Source organism: Stegostoma tigrinum, chromosome 25 (assembly GCF_030684315.1).
Source record: "Stegostoma tigrinum isolate sSteTig4 chromosome 25, sSteTig4.hap1, whole genome shotgun sequence".
Classification (NCBI taxonomy): domain Eukaryota; kingdom Metazoa; phylum Chordata; class Chondrichthyes; order Orectolobiformes; family Stegostomatidae; genus Stegostoma; species Stegostoma tigrinum.
The window spans coordinates 41,178,050-41,195,231 of NC_081378.1; the positions used below are offsets into that span (position 1 = coordinate 41,178,050).

A 17,182-nucleotide genomic window follows, 5' to 3' on the forward strand; every position below is an offset into this window, starting at 1 on the left:
ATGGTTGTAAAATATTATCATTGTTGCTCTGTTGCATTTAACAACAGCATCCTTTATTTTGTGGTACAGTGCCTGTGCTACCTCTGAGCCAAAGATCTAGGTACGAGCCTCGCTGCAGGTCCTGATGGACAAGGAAGGCATGCACATGACACAAATACCTTGAGTATAAACTTTGAAATCCTTCTCAACAACACCAATGTCAGGAATTAATAGTCCTAGTCAGCCACATGATACAAACAAACTTGGAAAGCATCACTGTCTGTAGTTCCAGACTCCTATGTGCATCAGAAAATTATGTTGTCACCATAGTTCCTGAGTGAAATACAGCACCACATCACCACTTCCTGGTTTTGTAACATTCAACTCAGTATTACCAAACTGAATGACGCTACAAGTTTCATGTTATCTGTGTGCATTAATGTTTCATTCCTTTTTGGAACGGAAATTACATTAAATTCATTTGAACAAGGGTTTTGGAGTTTGCGATGTCCTGTTCAAACGTGCATCATGTGTATGTGAGATAAGAAAAGAAACAGTTTGTGAGAGGATTCTTGATCTGCCAAGAGTTAGGGAGCTGCCACCATTGCTTTCTGGCGATGTACACTTCACATGTGAGTAGCAGAGATAACAAAGTGTGGAGCTGGATGAACACAGCAGGCCAAGCAGCATCTTAGGAGCACAAAAGCAACCTGCATTCACTTCATGTGGTGAGAGGAATCGATATGTAATTGTTAAGCTTAATACCTATGGTCCTTTGGTTTTGTTTTAAGTATTCTAGAACACTTGACTATGGCCAGAAACTTTAATTTTTGATTTGTGCTATCAGGAATTCCCTGAATTCTCTGGCGAAATCTTAAATTAATAACTTTTTTATTAAAAAAAGGAATAAACATCTCATACATTGCTTTATCTTGTGCTTGAAGCTAACCCTACTACCTGCACATCGAGACGTTGGCTTGGAATATCTCTGGGATGTGGATGTTGATGCATACACTGTGCCTGAGGGTGAGTGTTCCTTCTCCATAAGTGAGGCTCTTAAACTGTTCATAGTAACACCCTTAGAATCATAGAATCTCTACAGTGCAGGTAGAGGCCATTTGGTCCTCAAGTCTACACTAACCTAACAAAAAGCATCCCATCCAGATCCCTGCCCTCAAATATTCCCATAACCCTGCATTTATCACAGTTAATCCACTGAGCCTACACATCTCTGGAAACTACAGAGTAATCTACACGACAGAATTTACAAGTCGCATTGGTGAAGGTCTTAATATGCTTGTGAGTTGAGAATTGAGAGGTCCTACACAGGTCCCCATTAGATTCTTGGAAGCAACCAGTTGCATAATGATTTAATACAGCTATCAACTTGATGGCTACAGGGATAGGATGACCATTCATTCTGTCATGTCAGGTCTCATTTCACCAGTTGGCATAGTTCTATTACAGGGTACAAGGACATCCTCAATCTGTGGCATCAATGTGCTCATCTGGAGGAAATGGCATCAAGAGCAGTACACTCTGAGCTTGCAATACATCTTCCCTGTCAAGGGGATCTTCAGGTGCAACATCTCCAAATGGAGGCTGTTCAGCAGGTCCTGACCTTGCTGCCTCATCTCATCCTCCTCTAGTTCTTTGCACTGAGCTCGCAGCAACAATGATACTGGCAGCAACTGGATTCATTGGCCATGCTTTGAATGAATGTATGTGGAGAGTATTAGGAGACAAAACGGTTTCTTAGTGATGTGTGCAGTCAACATTTGAATCACACACAAATGACAGTTTAGCCTAAGTCTAGTAGGACATGGAGGACTCTAACAAAGAGGTCCACATGATGTGCCTACATGGACGTTGACATTGGACTTTATCCCAATGTGTAAGCAAACACCGTGTCACGCATATACAGAAGGAAGTTGTAAATTCACTAGGATTATTGAAACTATGTCTTCTCACTTCCACTCCCCATATCAACCCAAAAAGGCAACATTGCAGATAAGAGCCTGTTCAGGGTGAAAGAAAATTAGGGTTATGCCCTGTGCATTCTACAAGACCTGGGGTTGACTTTGAAAAGTGTCTCTGTGGGGAGGTGGTGGTTTAATGGTAACAATGGCAGAACCCTGAGGAGTATTGGTACACAGAGGGATCTGGGTGTACAGGCCCACAGATCATTGAAGATGGCAGTGCAGGTAGATAAGGTAGTAAAAAAGGCTTATGGCATGCTCGCCATCATTGGAAGGAGCATTGAGTAGAAGGATAGGCAAGTTATGCTGCAGCTTTGTAGGACTTTAGTTAGGCCACAGTTGGAATATTGTCTACACTTCTGGCCACCACACTACCAGAAGGATGTGGATGTTTTAGAGAAGGTACAGAAACAGTTTACCAGGATGTTGCCTGGTATGGGGGGATTATAGTGATGAAGAAAAGTTGGATAAACTGTTTTCAATGGAATGCAGGAAGTTGAGGGGCAACCCAATAGAAGTTTATAAGATTGTGAATGACATGGATAGATTGGAATGTATGAGGCTTTTTCCTAGGGTGAGTGGGGGTGTCAATTACTAGGGAACACAGATTCAAGGTGTGAAAGGGGAGTTTAAAAGAGATATGTAGGGCAGGTTTTTCACGCAAAGGGTAGTGAGATTATGTAACATGATGCCAGAGGAGGTTGTGGAAGCAGACACAACAGCTTTCAAGAAGCAGGAACTGCAGATGCTGGAGAATATGAGGTAACAAGGTGTAGAGCTGGATGAACACAGCAGGCCAAGCAGCATCAGTGGAGCAGGAAGGCTCTGAGATTAGATTTCCTACGGTGTGGAGACAGGCCCTTCGGCCCAACTAGTCCACACTGCCCCTTGAAGCTTCCCCCCCAGACTCATTCCCCTGTAACCCACACACCCCTGAACACTAGGGGAAATTTAGCATGGCCAATCCACCTAACCTGCATATCTTTGGACTGTGGGAGGAAACCGGAGCACCCGGAGGAAACCCACGCAGGCATGGCGAGAATGTGCAAACTCCGCACAGACGTCGCCCGAGGTGGGAATCGAACCCGGGTCCCTGGCGCTGTGAGGCTGCAGTGCCAACCACTGAACCACTGTGCCGCCCTATGCTCCTACTCTTATGATGCTGCTTGGCCTGCTGTGTTCATCCAGCTCTACACCTTGTTATTCAGCAGTCAAGAAGTACCTCGATGAATACATGAATTGAAAGGGAATAGAGAGATACAGATCCTGTAAGTGAAGACAGTTTTACAATGGAAGGGCTAAATGTGGCGGCACAGGCTTGAAGGGTTGAAGGGCCTGTTCCTGTGGTGTATTGTTCTTTGTATCACTAGACTAGTAAACCAGAATGCAGGCCACTGTTATGAACATAAAGGCACAAATCCATCTACATTTGACTTTTAACAAATCTAGAATTATGCCTAGCCTAATGGATATTGGGCAACGATTATCGATTGTGCAAAAATACCACATGGTTCTTTTCTTTCCTTTGAGGGAAAAAAAGTGCCATCCTTACCTGGTCTGGCATATACGTGACCCCAGACCCACAGCATAGTGTTTGACTCTAAACTGCAATTTACAAGGATGTAGCCAGGACTCAAGGGACTGCGTCACAGGGAAAGGTTGGGCAATCTAGGACTTTTACTTTAGAGCATAGGAGACTGAGACGGGATCCTGTAGAAGTGTATAAGATCATGAGAGACAGAGATAGAGTGAATGTACTCAGTTTTTTCCCCAGGAATTGAGGACAAGAGGGCATCAGTTTAAGGTGAGGGGGAAAGAATACATGGGAACCTAAGGGGCAACTTTTTTGCACAGAGAGTGGTACATACACGGAATGAGCTGCTAGCAGAAGGGTTTAAGGTGGGTACATCAACAACATTTAAAAGGCATTTGGACGAATACATGGGTAGAAAATGTTTAGAAGGATATAGGCCAAGTGCAAGGAATGGGGTTAGTTTGGATATACATTTTGGTCAGCATGGATCAGTTTGGGCTGAAAGGCCTGTCGCCATGCTGTAGGACCTCTGGGCAATTATGGATGGGCAGTAAATGCTGAGCTAGCCTGCTATGCCCAAAGCCCATGAACAAATAATAAGAAAATGTTACCTGGAGGTAACCGCAGAAAACTGAAGTACAGAGGGATTTGTAATCCTCATGCATAAATCACAAAAAGTTAGCACCCAAATTCAGCAAATGTTGGCCTTTATTTCAGAGGGAATAGAATATTAAAATAGGGGATAAAATCCAAAATAACTGACTCTTTCTCAGACCCTTCACCAGACCTAAAATGTTAACTCTGTTTTTTCCTTCACAGATGCTACCAGACCTCCTGAGCTTTTCCAGCAACTTTGTTTTTATTGCTGATAAAAATAGGGGAGCCTTGCTAAAACAATAGAAAGCTCTAGTTCGACCAGTCTCTAATACTGTGAACAGTTTTAGTCCCTTTATCTAAGGAAAGACACAATGGCATTGCTGAAAGTCCAGCAATAGTTCTCTAGATTAATCCTGGATATGGAAGAATCATTTTATTAGGAGAATAGGTTGGGTGTATTCACTGGAGTTTTGAAGAATGAGAGGTTACCTTCTTAAAACATACAGATTAGAGATTGATTCTTCCTGTGGGAGACCCTAGGACTAAATGGCACAATCTTGGAATAAGGGAGATTATTTAAAGCTTGCTTGTTTGAAACAGAGATAAGGAGGAATTAATTCTCTCAGAGGTAAGAGAATCTGCAAAATTCTTTACCATAGAGGGCTGTAATTACAAGGCCATTGACTGTATTCAAAGCTGAAGTTGACAGATTTTTAATCAGTAATGGAATCAAGGGTTATGGAGAATAGATAGTAAAGTGGATCTCAGGATTATGAGGTCAGTCATGAACTCATTGAATGGCGCAGCAGAGTCAATGGGCCGAATGGCTTGCTTCTGCTCCTACATCATGTGGTCTTATCTCATTTTCACAATTGACTTCCCAGGTTCCTTACCACAGCAATGGCCTTCTGATAACCATCCCCTTCCACCTTAACTTTCTATAAGCACACCCTCAGGACTATCCATGACCCACGCCCCTGACCAACTCAGACAGACATCTGATGACCTCGGAAAAACTTCACGACAGACTGACCACAAATTCCTGGACCTGTTGCACTGAAACTGGGGGTTTGATCATAGCCCACTTCCTGCGATGGCATGATGTACAGCCCTGGACCCTGAACGCCCTAAGTGGTCAACTGACCATGCCCAATCTCCTAGAGTGAGATCAGAGGCTCCCCCTTCTGACTGACAAGAATCAGCATTGACTTGACTGAGAACTGCTTCCCATAGATTTTGACACACAGTCATTAGGCTGAAATAAATGCAGAGGTTGCCGAGTACTCTACTGGTGCATGATATATGTGTGACATCAATGTAACACAGTGTCATACAGCAACACAGCCACACCTTGATTTGTTGACAAACAGACAAGCTGCCTAGTTTTAGATAAAACAGTGTGAAGCTGGAGAAACACATTTTGTCAGCTTTCCTGCTCCTTTGAAGCTGCCTGGCCTGCTGTGTTCCTCCAGCTCCACTCTGTGTTATCTCAGAATCCAGCATCGGCAGTCCTTACTAACTCTAAGCTGCCTGGTTTTGCTGTTTGTACTAAGTGGCAAAACAAGACAAAACAACTCTGAGCCTTTAAGTTCTGAATGAGGTGACAAAACATAAAAAGGCATGGGAAGGCAGAGCTGCGGTGAGTAAGTTGGCGCAAAGTGAGTGGGCTCTAAGAAAGCAAGTGAAGAGCCCTAAGGTGCACCTTGTTCCAATTCAGGAGATGGGTGCTTGTTCCTGTGTGCAAAGTGGCCTGACAGGACCATTATAATGCTAGGTGTCAGCAAAATGCAAGTGCAACATTGAAGTGAAGAACTGTATTCTAAGCGGGTAAGAGATGTACCACGACGGCGTGGCAGTGCTGGTACATATCTGATGCCTATCCCCATGGAATGGGGGTGCGGATGGTCACTGTCCATGTAGTGGCTGTGGGATATTGGGGACAGCTGTTCAAGCCTGGAGGCCTGGAAGAACAAGGGGCAACCTGGAGTCACCAGGTACTTACTCCGATTTTCATTTCAGGAATTGTCATCATTTAGTTTCTTACTGGAGTGTGAAAGGATAGGAAAATGCAAAACAAAGGGAAGGTTTCTTCAGAACATTGTTAAATCCATTTACAAAATATATGTGTATGATGTTAAATGCTAACTGCACTAAGCAAATCTTGCTAGAATCTATATTACAGAGTATTTGGAACTCATTTCCCAGATTCACAGAATGCCTAATGGAAATTCAGTCAGGAGTTCTTCATAAGTCACTGCCCAGTGATATTGATATGTTGTCAGATTGTGCATTGTGAGTTTTCCATTATTTACTCACAGGAGAACAAAGTTGAATACTTCCGCCACTCGCTTTGGCATACATGAGGGGCTCAGCAGAAGTTATACGGATTGAAGAGGCTTGGTGCTTTAACTTGATTCATCTTCTTGGAATATTTTACAAGGGAGAAAAACACTTCAAACAATAGGCTGCATTGGGATTCAAACGAGTAACAGGAAGTTTGCCTTAATGGATTATCGTTTCCGAGGAGATCAGACTTCTGAATCAGAATGAATATGAGGTTCTCTTTGGTGAAAACACTGCAAAAAACAAAAAGAAGTCACAGGATAAATAGCAAATGCTACTTCAAACTCACAGAAGAAACGAGTTGACTGGAAACTTGCAAACAGCTTAAATGCACCATGAAACAGTTAAAAGGAAAATCCATTAAATATGAAAAACTACATGAGGATAGCACATTTATATTCAATGCAGATTACTTGAGATAATAACTGGTGGTAATTATTGCTGATCCAGAAGGATTCTTTGGTCTGAGGGCTTAAGAATGCATGAAGAGTTTAAATGGGATTTGGTGAAACTTAAATCAAAGTCTCAAGTACAGCCAAAGAGGGTTAAGAGAAAAGATACAATCGAGGGAGAAGAACAGTGAGAAACATTATCTGTAACAATAGATTTCTTAACAAATTTCAATCCAATGTACAATATTGTTGCATGGGTGGGAAAGGCAAAGGCCATTAATCACCACTGGCTCTGATGAAAGAACAGATTCTATAGTGTAGGAGGAAAATTACATTTTTATGGTCGTAGGAATTATACTGCATTTTCCTTAAGATGTGAATGTGGTGGTAATGTTCAATGTACGTAACAATCAGACTTCTGAACAATAGTTGTGTCACTTCAGTGTCTTTCAGAAGGGTAGGAGTGAAAGCCCTACTATCGAGATGAAGACAGTTCAAGATCACAATCGGAAGCATGGAGAATATCAAAACCAAAATCAGCAATTGGTGTATCAAGGAAAACATAATCAAACGTGGAATCTTCAACTGACTGTAGAAACCTTTACAAGATTATGGTACATCATTTCAATCACAGTATTGTCAAAGTGATCTAACCTTGTTCATTAATTAAAAAGTGTTGCAAATCTCAGTTTTGTAGCAAATACAATGTGTCTGAAACCTGGACCTTCTCCCACAAAGCCTGTTGAAGCTCAATCAGTTGAAAAGTTCAAAGTTGGGTTTGATAGCATTTTTGAGCTCTATGCATATAAGGAGATGTGGACTTGTGTGTGCTGCTATTCATATCCTCCAGGCCCGCTCCACATAGTGTAGTGAAATGCACACCCTGACCCTAACTGCACCAGGCCCCATGACTGATGACAGCCCCCCCTTAACGACTGAGGGCTATAGCCATTAGAGACTGGAGGAAAGTTATTTGATCAGAGCACATGTTTGTTGCATAATTTGCTGCAGTTGTGAGATTGACAAGGCACAGTGCAGTACAGCAACATGTTCACCTCCTTAAATGATCATTGCTGGTAACCACAACAAGAAGCCTGGCTTCCTGTATGCAATCAGCAGCAAGGTATGACAGAAGCACTGAGTCTTCAAGGTCTAGCTGAGGAGCAAAGCTCAATATGGCAAGGGAACGTAAGTTAAGGCAGGAATCCTGAGAGTATTGAAGACAGTTAGTGAGGATTAAGACAGCAAGCAAGCAGACCCTGCTCTAATCCATGAGATGGCTGCCCATCGCTTTGCATAAAATGCCCTGCTAGTAGTAATCCAATGAAAGGAGTTGGTGTGCCCCAAGCAAAACCAGTCAAGTATGGAACCATCTTACAAGTGGCTCAAAGATGTCCCATGATTTTGAGGTGAGGCTGCATTATGTTGAATCCAATGTCTGTGAATGGAGATGTCACAGGAAGTGCAGTCCGTACATGGTAGCGTCACTGTTCATTGAATGTACCCTGAGATGTCCAAAATGGAAGTGGACAGGGTGGCCAAGGTACTGGTCTAATTTTCACATTGGGAATTGCTGCTATTAAGTTTCTATCTGACAAGTGGTAGAGTGTAAACTGTGTTTGGACGAGGGGAGATTATGCAGTACATGTGAATAGGTCTCTCATTATTCACTAAGGAGAATCTCAAAGACAGCCATTCAACATTTGGTTGGAAAATGGGCCTTTTGCTCTTTAAGTTGAGAGTTCCTCACTGGGCATCTCCCTTGATGTTCCCACCTTTCTCGCCAATGCCCTTGTCATTCATTGCCCAAGAAATTTTCATCTGTTCTGAAGAAGAGTCTGGAGACACATTTTTAAGGTGAGAGGAGACAGATTTATAAAAAAGACTGAAGGGCGATTTTTGTTTGACACAGAGGGTGTTTCATGTATGGAGTGAACTTCCAGAGGAGGTGATGGATGTAGGCACAATTAGAACATTTAAAAGACATTTTGGATAAGTGCATGGATAGGAAAGGTTAGAAAGGACGTGGGCCAGGAGCAAGCAGGTGGAACTAGTTTAGTTTGGGATTATGTTCAGCATGGACTGTTTGGACTGAGGTGTCTCATTCCATGTTATATGACTCCAAAAGAATCACATCAGACTCCGATAACTCTGTTTCTCTCTCCACAGATGCTGTCAGAGCAACTCCAGCATTTTTTGGTTTAATTTGAAACTCCACCCATAGTATTTTATCACCCAAGGCTCACGGCCTGATCATGTTGTGACACTCACTCCCATGTCTAACTTGATATTCATGAGGTATTCATGGACATAAATATCAGCTTGCCAAAATGTTTGGTTTGGCCCCTTGATTTTCTAAAGGAAAACTTTCAGTTTCCTACTCCTGGAGATTGTTCGCTTTCATTTATCATGGGTAATTCTTTGGTTTTTGCTTCTCTGTGGATCCATCCTGCTTCAGCACATTTTTCTGAAACTGTTCTATTGTTTTACAATAAAACAAGACAGTTGGGCCTGTGAGATTCCTTTATTCCACAGCATTGGTGAGGACTTTTAGTATCTGGTGTCTGCCTAAACCATTGTATTTGTTTGTCACTAATGCTTTTTATGGTTCTGACCCTAAAGGATTCCAAAAGCTTCTTTAGTCAAATTTGATATTCTCCCCTTAGACTGAATTGGCATTACTTCTGGATGTTTACTTTACACACTATCTGAATGATTTTCTCTAGAGTTAAGACTTTTTTGGACCACAATATGAGATGTACTTTATCCTATTTCCCACAACTATTTACAGACCATATGAATAGACTCTATGCAGACATACAGAAGGACCTAGCCTGACGTTTGTCTCCCACAAGATCCTACTTCATTCTCCCATCAAGTCCTCGTAACTTCATGACACTGGGTAGTACTTATTGCACTTAATCAAATATTCACCTTATGAATCCTTCCAGATTAATAAACAACAGAACAAAACTGGGTAAATTTAATCAAGGCAAATATCAGCTAAAGATGTAATTATTTAGACAAACAGGCTTGAGGGTTTTTTTTCCTTTATTCATTCACAGGCTAAGTTTGTTGCTGACCAGGCAGCATCTATTGCCCATCCCTAATTGCCCAGAGGGTAGTTCAGAGTCAACAATATTACTGTGGGTCTGGAGTCACATGTAGGCCAGACCAGGTAAGGATGGTAGTTTCCTTCCTTAAAGGACGTTAGTGAGCCAAGTGGGTTTTTCCAAACAATCGACAATGGACTCGTGAATATCATTAGATTCTTTATTCCAGATATTAACTGAATTCAAATTCCACCATCAGCCGCAATGGATTTGAACCCAGGATGTTATCTTGGTCCCTGGATTAAAAGTCCAGCGATAGTATCACTAAGCCATTGCCTCCCCCATTGAATGACTTAGTCCTGCCTCTGAAAAGCACATTCTCCCCGTGTCTGCGTGGGTTTTCTCCCACATTCTGAAGATATGCAGGCTAGGTGGATTGACCATGCTAAATTGCTCATAGTGTTCAGGGATGTATAGATTAGGTGGCTTTGGGGAATGGGTTTGCGTAAGATGCTCTGAGGGTCGATGTGGAAAATTTGGGCCGAAGGGCCTGTTTCCACTGTAGTAATTCTATGGACTAAGGACTATTCTTTGGACTTAATCACGCTGCCTTATGATGAATGGTTTTCTGCTTATCAAGAAGATTTGCGAATTTGAACAAAGGAGTTGTATTCTGAGGCAGTAGAAATGACTTACAGGACTGGGAACGATGAATTCACTATAGAATGATAAAGTCTCCATTTTAGCTATTGGAACAATCAAGGATCACATTCTGGCTGCTGATGATGGCCCAAACAGTTGAGGAGATGTCCCTGCATTTTATAGAAGGCTTTGGGATGCCCTTCACCAGGGGAAACCGAACACTTTCTCCAAAGAGTAAGACTTTCTTCCAATTTTGCATCCACCATTACAAAAAGTGGGAGATTTGAGAACTTATTTTACTTTATCATACTTCTGGGGTGTACCCTGCTTTCTGACTCACATAGAGAATATGTATTGATGCAAACCAAAGGAATGTCACTGATGATGTAAGTAAAGTGACACCAGGAAGGGCTAATAAAATTCAGAAAGCAGCTGCACAATAAAAGGAAAATACTGACCACAGAGTTTGAAATATGTTTCGCATATTGACTGTGTTATGAGCAGGTGAGGAGGGGGTCACAGGTTTTTTTTCTAATTCCTCTTCTCTGTCAGTCAGTCACAAAAAAATACCTTTTTTGAAATTTATTCCTTTTCACTGTGTAGCTATCACGCTTTCATGAAACTTTGTTAACCAGCTGTCCTGGAGCCAGCTGCAGTTTATGTTTTTTTTTAGAGACTTAGCATGGCAAGAATTGGACATGATGGTTTAGCTCTTGTTTTATTTGTCCAGGAGGGGCTAAATTTGCAGATACCCTTGATTTCTCAGTTGTGGAAGTTCTTCAAAGTTTCCTTTTCACTAGCACTGGTTTCCTGAAGTTGGAGGGTGAGAGAGAGGGAGAGAGCAGCTAATTATATCCTTGTTGTGATCAGCTCCTATTGTTTTCTCTCTCAATTGCTGTTCAAACCAAGCAAGGAAAATATCGTTCATTTGTACATTCCCTCTACAACCATTATCTTTTCCAGACTGAAGAATCTGCCTGTAACCTTTCATTTTCAGTGTGAAGTTTACGTGCAAACAGAACAAGAGACGCAAATTTCTCAACACCAAAGGCTCACATCTTCTTGATTAAAATGGTCATTCTGAGCCAGCTTTTGTACATTTCAGTGAATTGGCTTTGGATTGTCAGCTGATGACAGCAGCTATCTTTGGTCAACACTGTTCTCTTTAAAGAAAATTCAAGCCCATGAAATTCAAAGATGTTTGTGCTAATTGATGGCCATTTGGCATTGATAATCCCATTTATTTAAAATCATAACAATATGGCTGATAAGAGATAATAAAGTGTGAAGCTGGATGAACACAGCAGGCCAAGCAGAATCTTAGGAGCACAAAAGCTGACTTTTGGGCCTAGGCCCTTCAGCAGAGAGGGGGATGGGTAGAGAGTTCTGAAATAAATAGGGAGATAGGGGGAGGTTGACCGAAGATGGATAGCGGAGAAGATAGGTGAAGAGGAGAGTATAGGTGGGGAGGTGGGGAGGGGATGTGTCAGTCCGGGGAGGACTAACAGGTTAAGGAGGTGGGATGAGGTTAGTAGGTAGGAAATGGAGGTGCGGCTTGAGATGGGAGGAGAGAATGGGTGAGAGGAAGAACAGACTATGGAGGCGGGGATGAGCTGGGCTTGATTTAGGATGCAGTGGGGGAAGGGGAGACTTTGAAGCTTGTGAAGTCCACATTGATACCATTGGGCTGCAGGGTTCCCAAGCGGAATATAAGTTGCTGTTCCTGCAACCTTTGGGTGGCATCATTATGGCACTGCAGGAGGCCCAGGATGGACATGAACTCTCCAATATCACCTCCTATCGCCCCCTGCATCACGACTCCACCCCTGAGCACCAAACCATCATCTCCCAAACCATTCACAACCTCATCATGTCAGGTGACCTCCCACCCACAGCCTCCAACCCTATTGTTGAACAACCGGCACGGCCCGCCTCTATCCCCTGCCCAAAATCCAGAAACCTGCCTGCCCTGGTTGACCCATTGTCTCAGCCTGCTCCTGCCCCACTGAACTCATCTCCACCTATCTGAAATCCATTTTCTTCCCCTTGGTCCAGGAACTTCCTCCCTACGTCCGTGACACCACCCATGCCCTCCACCTCCTCTAGAGCTTCCAATTCCCTGGCCCCCAACACCTCATTTTCACCATGGACGTCCAGTCCCTATACACCTGCATTCCTCATGCAGATGGCCTCAAGGCCCTCCACATCTTCCTGTCCCAAAGGCCTGGCCAGTCCCCCTCCACGGACACCCTCATCCGCCTAGCCGAACTCATCCTCACCCTCAACAACTTCTTTTTCGATTCCTCCCACTTCCTACAGACAAAGGGAGTGGCCATGGGTACCTGCATGGGCCCAGGCTATGCCTGCCTCTTTGTAGGTTACGTGGAACAGTCCCTCTTCCATTCCTACGCTGGCCCCAAACTCTACCTCTTCCTCCATTACATTGATGACTGTATCGTGCCACCCCTTGCTCCCAAGAGGAGCTTGAACAGTTCATCCACTTCACCAACACCTTCCACCCCAACCTCAAGTTCACCTGGGCCATCTCCAGCACATCCCTCACCTTCCTGGACCTCTCTGTCTCCATCTCAGGCAACCAGCTAGAAACTGATGTCCATTTCAAGCCCACCAACTCCCACAGCTACCTATAATACACCTCCCACCCACCCACCTGCAAAAGTTCCATCCCCTATTCCCAATTCCTTCACCTCGGCCGCATCTGCTCCCACGATGAGGCATTCCACTCCCGCACATCCCAGATGTCCGCATTCTTCAAGGACCGCAACATCCCCCCCACCCCGCCCCCACAGTGGTCGAGAACATCCTCGACTGTGTCTCCCGTATTTCCCGTAAAATATCCCTCACACCCCACCCCTGCAATAACCGCCCAAAGAGAATGCCCCTAGCCCTCACAAACCACCCCACCAACCTCCGGATAAAACACATCATCCTCCGACACTTCCGCCATTTACAATCCGACCCCACCACCCAAGACATTTTTCCATCCCCACCCTTGTCTGTCTTCCGGAGAGAACACTGTCTCCGTGACTCCCTTGTCCGCTCCACACTGCCCTCCAACCCCACCACACCCGGCACATCCCCTGCAATCGCAGGAAGTGCTACACTTGCCCCCACACTTCTTCCCTCACCCCCATTCCAGGCCTCCATATCAAGCAGATGTTCACCTGCACATATGCCAATGTGCTATACTGCATTCACTGTACCCGTTGTGGCTTCCTCTACATTGGGGAAACCAAGCGGAGGCTTGGGGACCGCTTTGCTGAACACCTCCGCTCGGTTCGCAATAAACAACTGCACCTCCCAGTCGCGAACCATTTTAACTCCCCCTCCCATTTCTCAGATGACATGTCCATCCTGCGCCTACTGCAGTGCCATAATGATGCCACCCGAAGGTTGCAGTAACAGCAACTAATATTCCGCTTGGGAACTCTGCAGCCCAATGGTATCAATGTGGATTTCACAAGCTTCAAAATCTCCCCTTCGCCCACTGCATCCCAACACCAGCCCGGCTCATCCCCGCCTCCCTAACCTGTTCTTCCTCTCACCTATCCTCTCCTCCCACCTCAAACCGCACCTCCATTTCCTACCTATTAACCTCATCCCGCCTCCTTGACCTGCCCATCCTCCCAGGACTGACCTATCCCCTCTCTACCTCCCCACCTATGCTCTCCTCTCCTCTCCACCTATCTTCTCTTCTATCCATCTTCGGTCTGCCTCCCCCTCTCTCCCTATTTATTTCAGAACCCTCACTCCATCTCCCTCTCTGATAAAGAGTCTAGGCCCGAAACGTCAGCTTTTGTGCTCCTAAGACGCTGCTTGGCCTGCTGTATTCAGCTCCACACTTTGTTATCTCGGATTCTCCAGCATCTGCAGTTCCCATTATCTCTGGCTGGTAAGAGATGCATTTTTCAAGTTTTTTTTCAAATTGCGTCCATTTGTACAAATGTGCCAATGTGAAAATATTAAATGATTACAACAATTTATACTCCAGGACAAAGGGTGCTGATCAGTTCACAAATTGGCTTGACTGAATTGCAGCCATGGAGAAAGCAACAGAGAACCACAGACTCCCCAATTTCCCAGGCATTTCATGAAAGGGGCAAGCCTTAAATACATTTTTTTTTGCACAGGATGGTTTATGTGTATGAACATTCATTGCTTCCAGTGAGCATAAATGAACCAGATAAAAAGCTGAACTGATAGTTTTAAATGAATTGTTAGTCTAGCCAGCAGCACGCTCAGTATCATTTAGTGTTCGATGCCAAGAGCTGAACCGCATCTAGCAGTAGACATTTTGTGAGACAGTAAGAACTGCAGATGCTGGAGTCAGCGATAACACAATGTAGAGCTGGAGGAACACAGCAGGCCAGGCAGCATCAGAGGAGCAAGAAAGCCAAAGTTTTGGGTCAGGACCCTTTTTCAGAAACCGGGAGGGGGAGGGGATCTCAGACATAAATGGAGAGGGGGGCTTGGGGAAAGATAGGTGGGATGGTGATAGGTGAATGCAGGAAGGGAGTGGCAAGGATTGGTCCGTGAGGTGGGAGGTGTGGATAGGTGGGAGAGAAGATGGACAGGTTGTGTCAGGTCAAGGAGACAGGGATGAGAGGGACTATTGGTCATGGGATGAGGCTGGGGGTGGCGAGAATTTGAAACTAGTAAAATCCACATTTAAGCCATCGGGCTGTAAGCTCCTGAGGCAGAATATGAGGTGCTGCTCCTTCAGTTTGTGGTTGGCATCATTGTGACACTGAAGGAGGCCCAGGATGGACATGTCACTTAGGGAGTGGGACAGGGAGTTAAAAATGGTTCGCAACCGGAAGGTGTTGTTGTTTATTGTGAACACAGCACAGATGCTCTATAAAATGGTGCCTGAGCCTCTGCTTGGTCTCACTGATGTAGAAGAGGCCACATCGGGACCAGTGGATGCAGTAGACCACATTGATAGAAGGGCAGGTGAACCCCTGTCTAATGTGCAAGGTTTGTACTTTGGATGGAGGTGAGGAGGGAGGTGCAGGTGCAGGTGTAGCACTTCCTGTTGTTGCTGAGGGTAGTGGGGCTAGTGTGGAGCAGATGAGGAAGTCGTGGAGAGAGCAATCCCTACGAAAGACAGACAGGGATAGGGAGGGAAATGTATCTTTGTTTGTAGGATCGGATTGTAGGTGGTGGAAGTAGTGGAGAATGATACATCGGATGTGGAGTTTGGTAGGGTGGTATGTGAGGACAAGGGGGATTCTGTCTTTATTTTTGTGAGGGAGAGGGAATGTGAAGGCAGAAGTGTGAGAAACGTAAAAGATGCGGTTGAGGGGATTTCAGATCACCGGAAGGTTGAAGTTGTGGTCCTTGAAATAGAAGGACATCTGGGATGTGCGGGAGTAGTATGCCCCATTTTGGGGAACAGACGTGGCAGAGGTGAAGGAATTGGGAATAGGGGATCGCATTCTTGCAGGAAGGTGGATGAGAGGATGTGTAGTCTAGGTAGCTGTAGGAGTCGGTGGGCTTGAAAGGGATATCAGTTTAAAGGTGGTCACCAGAGAAGGAGACAGAGTGGTCCAGAAAGGAGAGAGAGGTATCAGAGATGGTCCAGGAGAATTTGAGGTTTGGGTGAAAGGCGTTAGTAAAGTTGATGAACTGTTCAAGCTCCTTGTGGGAGCACACGGTGGTGTCGATACAGTTATCATTATAGCAGAGCAAGAGCTGGGGGATAGTGCCAGTGTAGCCACGGAACACGGACTGTTCCACGTATCCTATGAAGAGGCAGGCATAGCTTGGGCCCATGGGGGTACCCATGGCCACTCCCTTAGCCTGTAGGAAGTGGAAGGAGATAACAGAGAAGTTGTTAAATGTAAGGACAAGTTTTGTTAAACAGATGAGGGTGTCGGTGGAGGGGGACTGGTTGGGTCTGCGGAAGAGGAAGAAGCGGAGGGCTATTAGGCCACCTGCATGTGGAATACAATTGTATAGGGATTGGATGTTCATAGTGAAGATGAGGTGTTGGGGGCCAGAGAATTGGAAGTCTTGGAGGAGGTAGTGTCCTGAACATTGGTGGGGAGTTCCTAGTCTGGGGGGAGAAAATGGAGTTGAGGTAAGCGGAGATGGAGTCAGTGAGGCAGGAGCAGGCAGAGGCAATGGGTCGGCCCGGGCAGTCGGGTTTATGGATTTTGGGAAGGAGATAGAGACAAGCGGTGCAGGAGTTAGGGAACAATGACGTTGGAAACTGTGGGTGGGAGGTCACCTGAGGTGATGAGGTTTGAATGGTTTGGGAAATGATGGTTTGGTGGTCAGGGATGGGGCCATGATCAAGGGGGTGGTAGTAGGAGGTGTCAGAGAGTTGGCGCCCAGCCTTGACGATGTCAACATCAGTGTGCTATACCACTACAGCGCCTCCCTTGTCTGCAGGTTTGATAATGGAGTTAGAATTGGAGTGGAGGGAACCATTTTGTACTGGGTTTTGCAAGTGCAGGCTTTCAAGTACGGCCTATACTTGGCATATTCCAGACAACTAAAGCAGCAACCAGAGTGATTTGAGCAGTGACTTATTGGAATGTACAACATACGTGCCTGGCATTAAACTGGAACCGAAATTTATCCACAATGTTACTTGATGGTGTGGTAGACAGGACAACTTTTTGGTGTAACAGCAGC

General features: G+C 44.8%; 1 long non-coding RNA gene across 1 annotated transcript; it reads left to right on the forward strand.

Annotated features, from left to right (window-relative positions):
• The first annotated feature begins 415 nt into the window (after positions 1 to 415).
• LOC125463179 (uncharacterized) lies at positions 416 to 7,487 on the forward strand. Its single transcript, XR_007249773.2, has 3 exons — positions 416 to 707; positions 924 to 1,005; positions 7,268 to 7,487. It is a non-coding gene; the product is annotated as an uncharacterized LOC125463179 (long non-coding RNA).
• The last annotated feature ends 9,695 nt before the right edge of the window (positions 7,488 to 17,182 follow it).